This window comes from Rattus norvegicus, chromosome 17 (genome assembly GCF_036323735.1).
Source record: "Rattus norvegicus strain BN/NHsdMcwi chromosome 17, GRCr8, whole genome shotgun sequence".
NCBI lineage: Eukaryota > Metazoa > Chordata > Mammalia > Rodentia > Muridae > Rattus > Rattus norvegicus.
In genome coordinates, this window is record NC_086035.1 from 65931567 (window position 1) to 65944772 (window position 13206).

The 13206-nt window shown below is 45.9% G+C and overlaps 1 long non-coding RNA gene across 1 annotated transcript; it reads right to left on the reverse strand.

Moving 5' to 3' along the window:
* Window positions 1-7561: 7561 nt before the first annotated feature.
* On the reverse strand, window positions 7562-12671 carry LOC120097870 (uncharacterized). The gene is made up of 2 exons (XR_005495708.2): window positions 11430-12671; window positions 7562-8138 (listed from the first exon to the last, which is right to left on the reverse strand). It is a non-coding gene; the product is annotated as an uncharacterized LOC120097870 (long non-coding RNA).
* Window positions 12672-13206: the final 535 nt, after the last annotated feature.

Below are 13206 nucleotides of genomic sequence, written 5' to 3' on the forward strand. Positions count from 1 at the left end.
CCTTCTATTTTGGACATGCCTGGTTTGAGATAACCACAAGACATCAATGGCAGGGTGATGCTTGAAGGATATGTCAGGGCTAACCATTGGGGTCTTCAATGAGTATAGTTTTGTAACCATCAAAACTGGTGGGTCTGTCTCTTAGAGTTACTGTTGCTGTGATGAAACACCATGACCAAAGCAATTTTGGGAGGAAAAGGTTTATTTGACTTAGATATCCCAAGTCACAGCCTACTGGGGGAAATCAAGGCAGGACCTCAAACTAGGCAGGAACCTGGAGACAGAAGCTGATGTAAAAGTCGGGAATGACACCACCCACAATGATCTGGGCCCTCCCTCACCAATCACCACTTAAGAAAATGCCCTACAGGCCTTCCTACAGCCAGATGGTAGGGAGGCATTTTCTCAATTGATGCTCCCTCCTTTCAAGTGACTCCAGTTTATGTGAAGTTGACACAAAATTATCCAGGCAACATATTTAGGGGATTATAGGATACAAATAAAAATGTCTCAGGGCGAAGCCTTGAGGCTTCCGTCATTAATCTCTCTCTCTCTCTCTCTCTCTCTCTCTCTCTCTCTCTCTCTCTCTCTCTCTCTGGTTTTGTGGGGTGTGTGTGTGTGTGTGTGTGTGTGTGTGTGTGTGTGTTCATGTTCGTGTTCGTGTGCATGTGTGTCATTCCTTAGGGTACCCTCTACCTTTTTGTTTTGAAACTGAGTTACTTACCAACCTGAAATTTGGCAAATAAAGACTTGCTGGCCATGAGCTCCAGAGAGCTGCCTGCCTCTGCTTCCAGAATGCTAAGAACACAGGTTCTGGTGATAACAGGTCCTCCATCTTGCAAGACATCCACATTAACAATGAAACCATCTCCCCACCCCTAAGTTGTTCTTTTTTGCATATATAATACAGTAAGGGAAAACACTTTGGATGGGATCATCCAAGTTGATGAAAATAATACAACCTCAGAGAGCAAAGTTGTTTGTTTTTTTTTTCCGGAGCTGAGGACCGAACCCAGGGCCTTGCGCTTGCTAGGCAAGCACTCTACCACTGAGAAAGTTGTATTTTTTAATTAATGTATTTACTCATTCATTTTACATCCTGATTACAGCCCCACCCCCACCCAGAACTACCCTTACACATTCTCTAAGGAGAAGGGGAAGTCCTCCTTAGATACCACCCTACCCTGAGATATCCAGTCCCAGCAGAACTAAGCACATTCTCTCCCACTGGGGCCCAAACTTATAGCCCAGTTAGGGGAAGGGGATCCAGTGATAGGCAACAAAGTCAGAGACGGCCCCAGCTCCTATTGTTAGGGGACCCACACGAAGACCAAGCTAAACACCTACTACAAATGTGTAGGGGGCCTAGGTCCAGCCCCTGCATGAGCTTCAGTTAGTGGTTCAGTCTCTGTGAGCCCCATGGTCCCAGATTAGTTGACTCTGTAGGTCTTCTTGTATTGTCCTCGACTGTCCCCAACCCACTTGCTCAATTCTATCCCTACTCTTCCACAAGACTCCCCAAGCTCTGCCTGATGTTTGGCTGTGGGTTTCTACGTCTGTTTCCATCTGCGGCTAGATGAAGCCTCACAGGAGACAGCTAGGCTAGGTTCCTATCAGTATGTTTCTGGTGCTGTGGGCCTGGTGAAGGCAGGCAAAGGGGTTGCAAAGTTGTTCTTGATGTTAAAATATACAGCTTCTTTAGTGCAGCCCTGTAGTCCTCTTCAGCATGAATGTGATACATGAAATGTTCTGCTGCTTACCAGAGTAGCCAAGGGTCTTAAGTGGCCTTTAGAGTAGTAGAATTAGGCCAGGCCATATGGAATGGAGCTCTGTGGGGATCAAGGAAGCTAAACCAATACCCTTTCCTGACATTGCCCCCGGACTCTAGTCATCCAAGAGTTCTTCAGAGCTCAGTCACACCCTGAAAAGGCCAAGAGGGTGCCAAGTGTGGAGTAGATACCGAGCTCTATAATCAGAAAGTAGCAAACAGCTCCCTTTACAGCCGCAGGGTTCTATGGCCACCAACAAAAAGCATCACTGGGAAGAGAAACCCTTCAGCCCCCTCGGTTCTTGCCGTGTGGCTAAAATCCATGGGATGCCAAGAGGGTCTGCAGTCTCAAGAAAAACAGTTGCTAAGTATCTTTAAGCGCCTTTTTCTTTTCCCACACTGCTCCCCACCTAAAGTTTCCCCCCTTCCCTAGGTGTGCTGGAAGCCATGAAAAGGAGGGCCTCACCAGGTAAGCTCCATCACAATTGTAAGAAAAGAGCTGCCAGAGGGATGCAGAACAGCCATTGAGAAGAAAACGTAACCAAGCCTCCGGGTGCAGGCAAAGCAACCCAGAGAGTCTCAGAGATGAGTGTAGAGGAGGAGAGAGTAAAGCTCAGGTCTGCCTCACGGAATGGAAACGTGGAGGCAGTAAAGAGCTTGCCACCGAAGCCTGGGTTTAATCCCTCGGGCCCACTTTTAAAAAGCTGGGGGAAATAGCACGCATCTGTGATCTCAGTAGGGAAGACAGGACAATACAGCTAGTTCCCGGAGGCTTCCCGGTGCTCCAGGCAAGTCAGAGACCCTGACTCAGAGACAAGACTGACAGCTCCTGAGACATAAGAGTTTGTGTGTGTGTGTGTGTGTGTGCTCGTGCACATACAACTTAGAGTTGTCCTCTGGCACAACAAACACACACACACACACACACACACACACACACACACACACACTGCACATACCTAGATACTGAGAGTGGTGGGGTTGGGGAGGAAGTTCTCTCTCAAGGTCCTTCCTGTCCTTCTTTGAGTCACAGTTCCTTCTGTCTTCAGGTCCCAGACGATGCTAGTGATATCTGCAGATGATTGTGCAAGAAAACATACAGCAGGAAAGAGGGAGCCCTGTTCTGGTGCATGCCTTGATTGTGAAGCTGCTCACTCTTTCTGAACCTTTGTTTACTTACCTGTAAAATGGGAATCACCACACTAAATGGCTAGGGTTTTTTTTTTTTTTTTTTTTTAGCATTAAAGAACTGACTCAAGTCACCCATAAAACAGGATGAACAGGTTTGTTTATTCACCCCGAACAACACCATTATTGCCGAATTCAAGTCATAATTGATGGTTGCTCTATGGTTGAAACTTGATATGAATTATGCATCCAAAGATACTCTTAAAAGCCATAGGATTAACCCTCAGTTGTATTTGGTAAGTCAGCCGGGAATGGAAACACCATTTGTAACTGTATTCTGAACACCACACAGGGATTAGCTCTAAGGGAGGAGTTCTTTGTAATGTGAGGACCCTGAACAGATGTGTGTGAAATGCCTCCCTCTTCAGACACAGAAGCTGACAGCAGAGAACTCAGGGAGAAAGCCTCCGTTCCTAATCGTGGTCCTTCCATTTATAACAGGCTGCATTCAACACCACAGGAAAAACACTTCTGGAGGAGGCTGTCTCGTGCAATCTTCTGCCTTGAGCCATTTATTCCTGGAGGGTTGTGACTCACTGGCTGCTGGAAATACTGCTACGGTGGACTTCTGTGACAGCTACACTAGGCTCTGCTTCCTTCAGAGACATTTCATTTAATTATAGCACGGTAGTAGCATTGCCCATATTCTTCTGGAGCAGATGCATTTAGATTTTTGCTGTCTGTGGAAACTGCTTAGAGAAAATGTGTGGTGTTTGCTTACCGAGTTTTGCAGCTATAGGCTAACACCACTGCTATTTAGAGTCTTCAAACTTAGCCCCGTTGTAAGCCCTCCTCTGCTTTCTCTTAGCTGTTGATACAGTTTTCCTACCCAGAGCAGAAAAGAACCCAAAGAACACTTCGCAACGCCAACAGGCCGTGCCAAGGAAGCATGGTGGAATTCCACCTGGAGACGGTCATTTTCACCAGAGACCCAGAGACGCTCTCCCGATACTCCAAGCTCTAGCCCTGTCTTTGTTCTCGCTTCATCTATTTATAGCTTCCTCTTAGCCTGCAGTTGCTGTCTGTGTGGGTCCAATAGCAAGACATACTCAGAACAGACTAGAATGAAGAAAAAGGAATGGAGCTGGTGCGACAGAGTCACACAACTGTCCAGGAACTGTCAGCTGTGGAGCCGAGAGCCTCGTTTTTCATGTGTAAAGTCAAATAGATTTTTTTAAGGATGTCTAAGTAATGAGAAATAACAGCGTGAAACAGAGCCACTGGAAAAAGTAGGATAAATCAACCCCAGATAGAATGGTGCTAACTTAGGAAAAGAGAACTTTAAATAGTATTGAGAACAATAGTGTAATCAGAGATACGCAAGAGAGGGCTGAATTTGACTACCAGGAGGAGCTGCCAGAGTGGAAGAGGTTGTTTCTAGTTTCTAGGTGGTTGTCACTTGTATACCCATGCCCATGGAAGTGGACACCCATGGAGGCTGGAGGTCAACCTCACTGTCACTCCCCAGTGGGTCTTACTGGCCTAGAGCTCACTACATAGGCCAGAAGGGCTGGCTAGCAAGTCCTAGAAATTCACCTGCCTCCACCTTTCCGGCACTGGGATTCCAAGGAACTGCTACCATGTCCGGCTTTAAAAACCTCAGCTCTGGGGGTTGGGGATTTAGCTCAGTGGTAGAACACTTGCCTAGCAAGCTCAAGGCCCTGGGTTCGGTCCCCAGCTCCGAAAAAAGAAAAAAAAAAAAAAAAAAAAAAAAACCTCAGCTCTGGGGGTCAAACGAAAGCCCTCATGTTTTATAAGGCAAGAACTTTACAAACTAACCCAGCTAGGCCATTGCCTTTTCAATAATGCTTTCTTTTCTTTTTCTTTTTCTTTTTTTTTTTCCCTCCCCAAGGAACAGATGTCTTCTATCCATTGCCTGGGATGGGTAGCTTATATTTTCTAACTTCATGGTTCCTATAAAGAGCTTTTCCAGGCTGCCTGACTTCAAAATTTGCCTAAGTTATAGTTTCTTTAGGTTGTAATAGAAAATGAAGAAAATATTACTTTGACAGTTGGAATAACTCAAAAGTGCAGAAATTGCAGGGGTATATATATTTCTTTGAGAGAGAAAGAGGGAGGAGGGGAGAGGGAGAGGGAGAGAGAGACAGAGAGTCAGAGAGAGACAGAGACACACAGAGAGAGAGAGACAGAGAGAGACAGAGACACAGAGAGAGACAGAGACACAGAGAGAGACAGAGAGACAGAGAGACACAGACAGAGAGAGACACAGAGAGAGACAGAGAGACAGAGAGAGACGAGAGACACAGAGACACAGAGAGAGACAGAGACACAGAGAGAGTCAGAGAGACAGAGACACAGAGACACACAGAGACACACAGAGACACACAGAGAGAGAGATCCTTTGAAACCCTTAGCAATGGAAATGCATGCAGCTGCTTGATGCTTGGCCTGGCCTCCGTTTCTCTCTCTTAATCCCTCTTGACTCAGACTGCTGCCAGCTGCCTGAGACTTCTCTGCCCAAGCTGGTCCTTCAAATATGCATCCCTCACTTTGTATACACTGGTGCCTGACAAGCAGCACTTGGAGGAAAGGAGAAAGTACACACCGCTCTGCAGGAGAGGAGGCTCTGAGCCAGGTTTCTGGTCTACCCACCCAACTGGCGCCTTCTCTGTAGAGCTGCTCCAGGAGCTGACTCAGACAGCCTTTCTACTCCCGAACTGTTAATGACCCCATGAACTCTGATGGATTAAATCAAATTACACAGGCACCAAACCCTCCAGCTAGGTATAATGGCAGCTTGGAGCTTGCCTCGTACCACAAACTACAAACTACATAGTTATGTTAGCCGAGTACTTATCGGCTCCCATCTGTGTGCCCAAGGCTACACCTACATCCAAGAGTCTCAAGCAGGTAAAGGCTGCCCATGTCTTTACCTTGTAATTTTGTTCAGTCTAAACTCAGCAGGTTCCAAACAGTATGTTCCTTCCTTCAGTCTGTGAGGTAGAAGACTCCAGGCTGCCTCCCTCTTCGGCTAAAATCACAGGCCCACTAGCCAATAGGACGGTCTCCTCTGAGGCCAGGGTGGAGGATGGCATTGAGGGCAAGGAAAAGGAGAAGAAAACCTCCTAGGTGATTGTTATTTGGGAGGGAAATAACAAAGAAGGTCCTAGAACACAGCTGCATGGCACACACAATAGAAGAGCTCATCTGTTCTGCCTCCTGCTATTCACGTTTTTGGTTTAGCGTGAAGCCCGTGTGTTGTTGCTTCATCTTCTTTCATCCTTAATGAGAATAACTCCAAGTTAGAATTGAAACTAAAACCCGAAGTCCATCTTCCAGTCTTACTCACTCCACCCCTCTGTTCAGATCCTCTTGGCTTCTGGCATCAACCACGACTAGTGCTTCTCCTGGTCCACCGCTCTCCCTCTCTGCAAGGTCTCCCTATACAGTCCAAGCTGGCCTTCAAGTAGCTATGCCCCTGCCTACATTTTCTGAATACCCAGACTGTCTCTGGTTTGAATCCTCCCTTTTCTTTCCCTTTGTTTCTCGTCTACTTCCTATGCCCCTTCTTTCCTCTTCCTGGTCCCATTCCTTTCCCTAATCTACCCTCCAGTGTTTCTCTATGTTGCCCAGGTTGGCCTCGAACTCATAATCCTCCTGTTTAGCTTCTCAAACACTAGGATGACAGGTTCACACCACCAGACTTGGCTCAGAACCGGATTTCTCTGCATGTAGAAGTCATGCATCCACAGTTTTGGGCCACTAAAATGGAAGCTATAGACAAGGCCAAAGTAGAAAATAAACATTTTCCATATTCCCCCCACCAAGAAATAACAGCTTGTCTGTATATGTACTTCTAGTAACGTGAATGTGATTAAAAAGGCATTATGATGGACGGATTAGGTTTTGTAGAGTAGTTTTCCCCTTCTGTATGTGAAATTCACCATTTTGTATCCCTCAACATACCGAGTGGGCAAGGGTCTGCATGAACTATAGTTCAGTAAACAATTCCTTATCGTAAGATGCTAGCATTGGAATTGGTGCTTTGACAAGTGTCCTTGTAAATATACCTCTGTGCACACTCATAATTACTTTTACAAGGAACATTCCTGGGAGTCAAATTACTAGGTTATAAGTTAGGCAGCCAATGAAATTGGTGTGTCTCCACTGGTATACTTTAGCAAAGTTGCGCTAATTAAGAGCTCACCAGCCTTGAAAGTAGCCGTTTCCTTGAAGCTCCCATCCTTGCCCCCCAAACACAGTGTGATCCTGCTGTAGGGTTTCCATTAACTGAAAAGGAAAAGCATCTCACTGACATTTTTATGGTGGTCGTGGATGGCGACAAATGTTTCTTCGGACTTAACCTGAACTGTTTTGCCTATTTTCCCGTTGGAGTCGGGAAAATTTTTATTTTGTTGCGAGTTCTTTGTATATAAAGATATTAGAAACGTGGAAAATGGTGGATGGTAGAGCCATTATTCAAAATGCAGGAACAGTTAGCAAAGGCTTTAAATGGAGTGATAGCTGTGTGCCAGCGTTCATGCTCCCAGGAAGCCGCCTTTCCAGTTCTGAAATTATAAGTTATTCAGGTACAGATGATAGCCACAAGGAGCGTGAGGTAAGAACAGACAACTAAACACAGGCTGCCGGGAGCATCTGCGCTTTAAAATGTACAGGTAGATAAAACAGATTGACTATCCCAGACGCTGCCAGAATTTCCCCAGGAACCGACATAGGGTGCTCTCACGGAAGGAAGAAGACAGATTGGTCAGATGTGACCACAGCACTAAAGCGAAACCAATACTAAGTAAGATCAGAACTTTCAGAAATCCCTGGGATTTGGCAAGTAGGATGTCCTGGTACATTTGCCCACTGCTGTTTCAGTGGTGTGGAAAGAAAGGAATGCAGAGAGGACTGTTCGACAATGATCCCTGAGAATCCCAGACACCAGCCTGTGTGCTGATGGAAGATTACAACCGTTCTCTTTGTTCAGTGACAGCTAACCTGTGGGCAGCATTTGACCGGCCATTTGGTTACATGGCCTCAGCGTGCTGACTGGCTGGACAGACTGTGGTGTGTAGCAAGGAGCATCCCGTCTGCCGTGACTCAGGCTGTTGTCTGCCTTTCTATGTCCTGGTTTCTGATGTTCCCTCAGAGTAGCTGTTCAGCCTCCAGTGTCCGTTCAGCAGGCTCAGCTGTTTGCTGGTATTCTCCTGAACACCTGTAGAAGGCCATGCGACACTGAAGTGTTCTTTCTGGGACTGGGATAGAGCTTACCTTAGCAGAATGATTGCCTAGCATACACAAAGCCCTAGCACTGCATAAACCAGCTGCAGCTGCATGGCCCTGTAATCACAGTACTTGGGAGCCTCAGGCAGGAGGATCAGGAGTTCACTACAGAGTGGCCTTGAGGTTAAGGTTAAGTTGCACTACATGAGATTCTGTCTAAAAAAAAAAAAAGTCCTTCTTAAAGGATTAGTACATCATATTGTCTTTGAAAAGCTAAGGTGGTTTGGAAGTATTCTTAGAGGTCAACTTTTGCTTAGTTTTGTAGGTAAATACCGCACTCCAGGGCACGGTAGATGATGAGGAACGGTGGTAGATTAAGCACGGAACACTAAGGAAAAGCAAAGCCAAGGTCAGTGGAAATGCGGGCTGATAATAACTCTAAATCCTGATACCGTGGGCGGCTAGAGAAGGACGATGTGTAAGGACAAGTGTGGGAAAGAAGGGCACTCAGAAAACAAAGAATGCGAAAAGAAGCAGAGATTTTATGGAGAAAGCCTTCAAAGGAAGTCTGATAGTGTCTAAGAAATATCTTGAGGTAGGCAAAACGGGTTCCATTCCTCAGCCTGTGACGATGAATTCAGCAGCAGCTGGCAATTTGTTTATACAAAGCAGCCAGCCGGCAGCAGGTTTGTTCAAATGAGTCCCATGACAGGAGCCTACTCCACTGAAAAGGCACCACAGGAAGAGCTGCCTGGGGCCCTGGCTCTTAGGAAATGCTCCAATGGCCTAGTCAGCTCCTGAGGTTTTCACCATACATACATAGCCTTGGGAAGGCAGCAAAAACGATGAGATCCTGAGAATATTACTCAGATGACTGGAGGACATCTCAACTGGCAAGGACTGTTTACTCAACTCCATCCCACAGCGGGAGATGTGAGGGTAAGACAAGAGCCCTTGTCTAGGTTGGTGGGACAAAGTCAGAAAGGGAAAGAAGCAGCATCTAGCGAAGCTGCCAGACTCGCCCCAAACTCGTGACGTGAGCAGAGTCTGTCCAGAACAGATCGATGAGGATAGCACAGATCTGTCTTCTGATTGTATCTGAGCACATCCTTCTGCAACATTGCAACCATACACACTGAGTGATAGGGTCAGAGCAGGGGATGGGGAGGGACAAACTCCTGTGATGCCCTGAGCTGGAGTGGCTAAACCCCCTGGTGGCAGACTCAGGGTCACACCCCAGGTCTCCTGTTTCTGACTCATTGTTGCTTTCTCCGTGTTTACCTCTCTTAAGTTGCATGGGATATTCTTTATTGATACAGTTGGCTTAATATTTATTATGCTTTCTATTTATTGACATTATTATTTTTTCATTTTGCATGTGTGTGTGTGTGTGTGTGTGTGTGTGTGTGTGTGTGTGTGTGTGTGTGTGAATGTATGGGTGTTACTATGTGAGTGGGCTCTTGTGCGTGTGTCGTAGGAGCCAGACACCAATGTCAACTATCTTCCTTGATTGATCTCATCTTATATACTGAGACAGGACTTCTCACTTAAACCCAGAATTGGCTGATTCCATTAGTCTGGCCAGCTATCTCGTTCTGGAGATCTCATGTCTCCATCTTCCTCACCCCTTCTTCCCCATCCCTAACTGGGCTGCAGGCAGACCATAACTCCGGCCTGGGATTTACACGGGTGCTGAAGATCTGAAATCCAGTCTTCACGTTTACCAAGCAAGCCCTGTATCCAGCAAACACTTCCCAAGCCCCATGCTTTCTTCTTGTTTTGCACTCCCTCTCTGCTTTATTTGAGCTCTAATTATAAAACTAAGATTTTCTCCTCTTAACATGTCAATACCCTTTTGAATTATTTTTTTATTTTTGTCTGTTACTCTCAAGTTTACGAAAGACATTCACAGCTAATGTAAGCCCATTCACAAATAGTACTGTGCCAACTCATCGGTGGTCCTACAAGAGAGGTCTCCTCATCCAGTCTAAAGAGCCAGTCTGCACCGTGTATGAGCTGTCATATTCTACTACATTGTTACTTTAAGTATTCAGAATAATATTTACTATTCTTTTCCCCCTTTCTTTCTCTCCTCCTCCTCCACTTCCTCTTTCTCCTCCTCCTCCCCTTCCTCCTCCTCTGCCTCTTCTTTTTTGGCAAAGCAGGTCTGTTAGCAACATATTCTCTCAACTATCTTTGGATGGGGGAAGTTTTTATCCTTCATTCTTAAAGGATAATTTTATCGGACAAGAATTTCTACTTTGGTGTATGTGTGTGTGTGTGTGTGTGTGTGTGTGTGTGTGTGTGTGTCTGTCTGTCTGTCTGTCTGTCTGTCTGTCTTTCTGTTCTGAGCCTCCAGCACTTTCCAGATAAAGTTCAGTCTTCCTACTAGCAGACCTGCTCCAGGCAGCTACACTTCTTGAAACTCCCTTGCCTTTTGGGTTTGGGGGTTTTCATTTGTCGCAGAAGAACTGCTGTGGTCTCTGTTCACTTAAGTCTTTTTCTTGTTGTAAAGATGGGGCCGACAGCTTTCAGGCTCTTTAGGTCAGACTGGACTGCTGGTGTTCATTTCCCATAAGGTTAGCCGTGTCTACTAGATAATGCATGGACTAATTCGCTCAACAGTAGCCCTCCTTTCACTCATCAGGCCCGGTTGCTCGAAATTCTTCTTCAGAAATCATCGATAGAAGACTTACAGTAATCGAAGCCTCCGTTCTTCCATGTTCGCTGCCTGGGATGTAGATATCTCACTACCAACCCCATAATAATTTCACTTAAGGGCCTTGCCTTTTGGCTGTGTTACTGGGCACCCAGGGAAAAGGCCTCATTTCCCAACCTGCCGATGAGTGCCAGGAGTGGCACTGCATCTGAAATTAGGCCAATGGTATGTCAGTGGGTAGACTGAGCTTGGGCCATGATCTACTGGGTAGCTTCTCCATTGCTGCATCCCATACAACCGCAGTCCATGCTCCTTTCCTCCATGCCCCTCACTCTATCACTGGGTACCACGTCATTCTCTCTCTCTATCACTAGGTATCCAGTAAGTCCAGACCATCATTATCAACTTGAATCATCAACACTAGTTCCAATTTTAATAGTATTAGCTAAATAGGGGAGGAAAGAGAAAAGCGAGTCAAAGCCACACAGCCTTGGTTACTAGAGAGATTCCTTCCTTCCATCCTCTCAGCTCTGGACCCAGATCAAACCCTAAGGTTTGGCTCATGCCAATCAAATATTTTACCGCCAGCCTCCTTCCCCAGACCGACCTTCCTTCTCATCTCACCTTCTTTTTTTGTTATTTCTCACCAAGTTACTGTTTCCCAGTGTGTGCTCTGAGTACATGGGGAATTGACAGAATGCTTGTGGACGGGCCTTGTCTCAGATGTGCAGAACCAGAACTTCCAGTGTGAGGTCTGGGATGTGCGAGTCCTCTGGTAGCTCTTAGACATAGTGCAACACGGCAAATCCTCTGGTGCCTGAATGGAAACTTGGGAAACAGAAAGGCAACGAATCACCTAGGATTCCTTAATTTCACCCAATGAGGAAGAAAAGATGTGCATGATGTCGATATCAGAGAAAACACAAAAGGGCTCTAAGGAAAGGGAAACATAGATGTCAGATGTAGTGGCCTTCTGTATCATTGTGGTCCTCAGTCCACCGGTTATGCATCAAAAAGATTAACAACAAGATAACTAACATGTACAGATACTTTTCTTTGTTCTTATTCTCTAAATACAATGTAACAACTGCTTACACAGCACTGACCCCTGCACTGGATATGCAGATGTAAAGAGAGATGTATATGTTTACAAGAGGATGTGCCTAGGATTCATGTAATACTGTGCCACTTTATATAAGAGAATTGAGTGTCACTGGATTTGGACCCTTTTGGAATTCATAATACCAGTTCTTCCTAATAACAGAGGAATGACTTGGTCATATAAACCTGACTCTTAGCCAAAAGTTTTTGAGTAGACATTAAGTCATGTTAAGTTTTACAGAGAATTTCAATAATAGTAATTTCTTTTCTAAAAATTAAAAAAAAATACATGTTTCGATGGAAGCACAAGCTCCAAGAATCTTAGGTTTAAGAGCCGGATAGATGAAATGTCAGGAGCCAGAATGTCAAATATTTTTGCAGTAAATATTCACTTTGTGGTAATGGGAACTGGAACTCACTGGTGGAAAACAGAGGCCTGGTTAATAGATAAGTAGAGGTCAAAAGCTAAGTCAAGGTTAAAGGGCATGGGCTACAGAACACAGGGTTCAAGGTCCAAACTCAGAGTGACTCCTAGTTTCCAGGTGCCAGCGAGGACAGTGCTGTGGACACTATAACGAACAAAAGTGTTTCCAAAGAGACCAGAACAGCTTCCAGGCTGTGTTGACAGTGGCAGAGGCTGAGGCTGCAGGGGAGAGGAAGCTCTCATGAGGCAATGGCCGTGGCTGTGGCAGGGGAGTGGGGATTGGCCAGAGTAGGCGGCTCTTGAAAGGGAATGGAAAGGATAAGTCACCGCCATGGGAGAGAGGGCTTACTGGATGTCCTGGGAAGAAACATTGCAAAATACCCACTCACCTCTAGTGTAGACACATGGACAAGGAAAAGTGACAGCAAGCCAGTTTGTCCTCTCCCCACTCTATATCCTCGGCCTCCCAGGCTGAGCCTCTGAGACGTGGGCACTTACCCAGACAAGAAGTGGTAGGAACCAGATCAGGCTGAATGCACATCTGGTGTCCACGCTCAATAATGAGAGAAAGGACAGCCCATAGCAAAGACTCCACATACCACACGACCAGCTTGGCTGGGTTGCATCATGGCAGTCCTCCATGCAGCTTGCAGGCAGCTACAATACCAAGAGTCTTGGCCCCGCCATTTTACAGGTCCTATAACCCTGGGAAGGGACCTCATGAGTCTTGTTTCTTTTGAGTCTCTTGAGTCTTGTGAGCCTTCTTGATTCTCCCTGAAGGGACTGTTTCTATCCAGAAGTAGAGATAGAACACTTACTCTTAATGGGTTGTGATCCATATCCACATGCCTTCTTTCTCACAGAATTTCCTCCCTT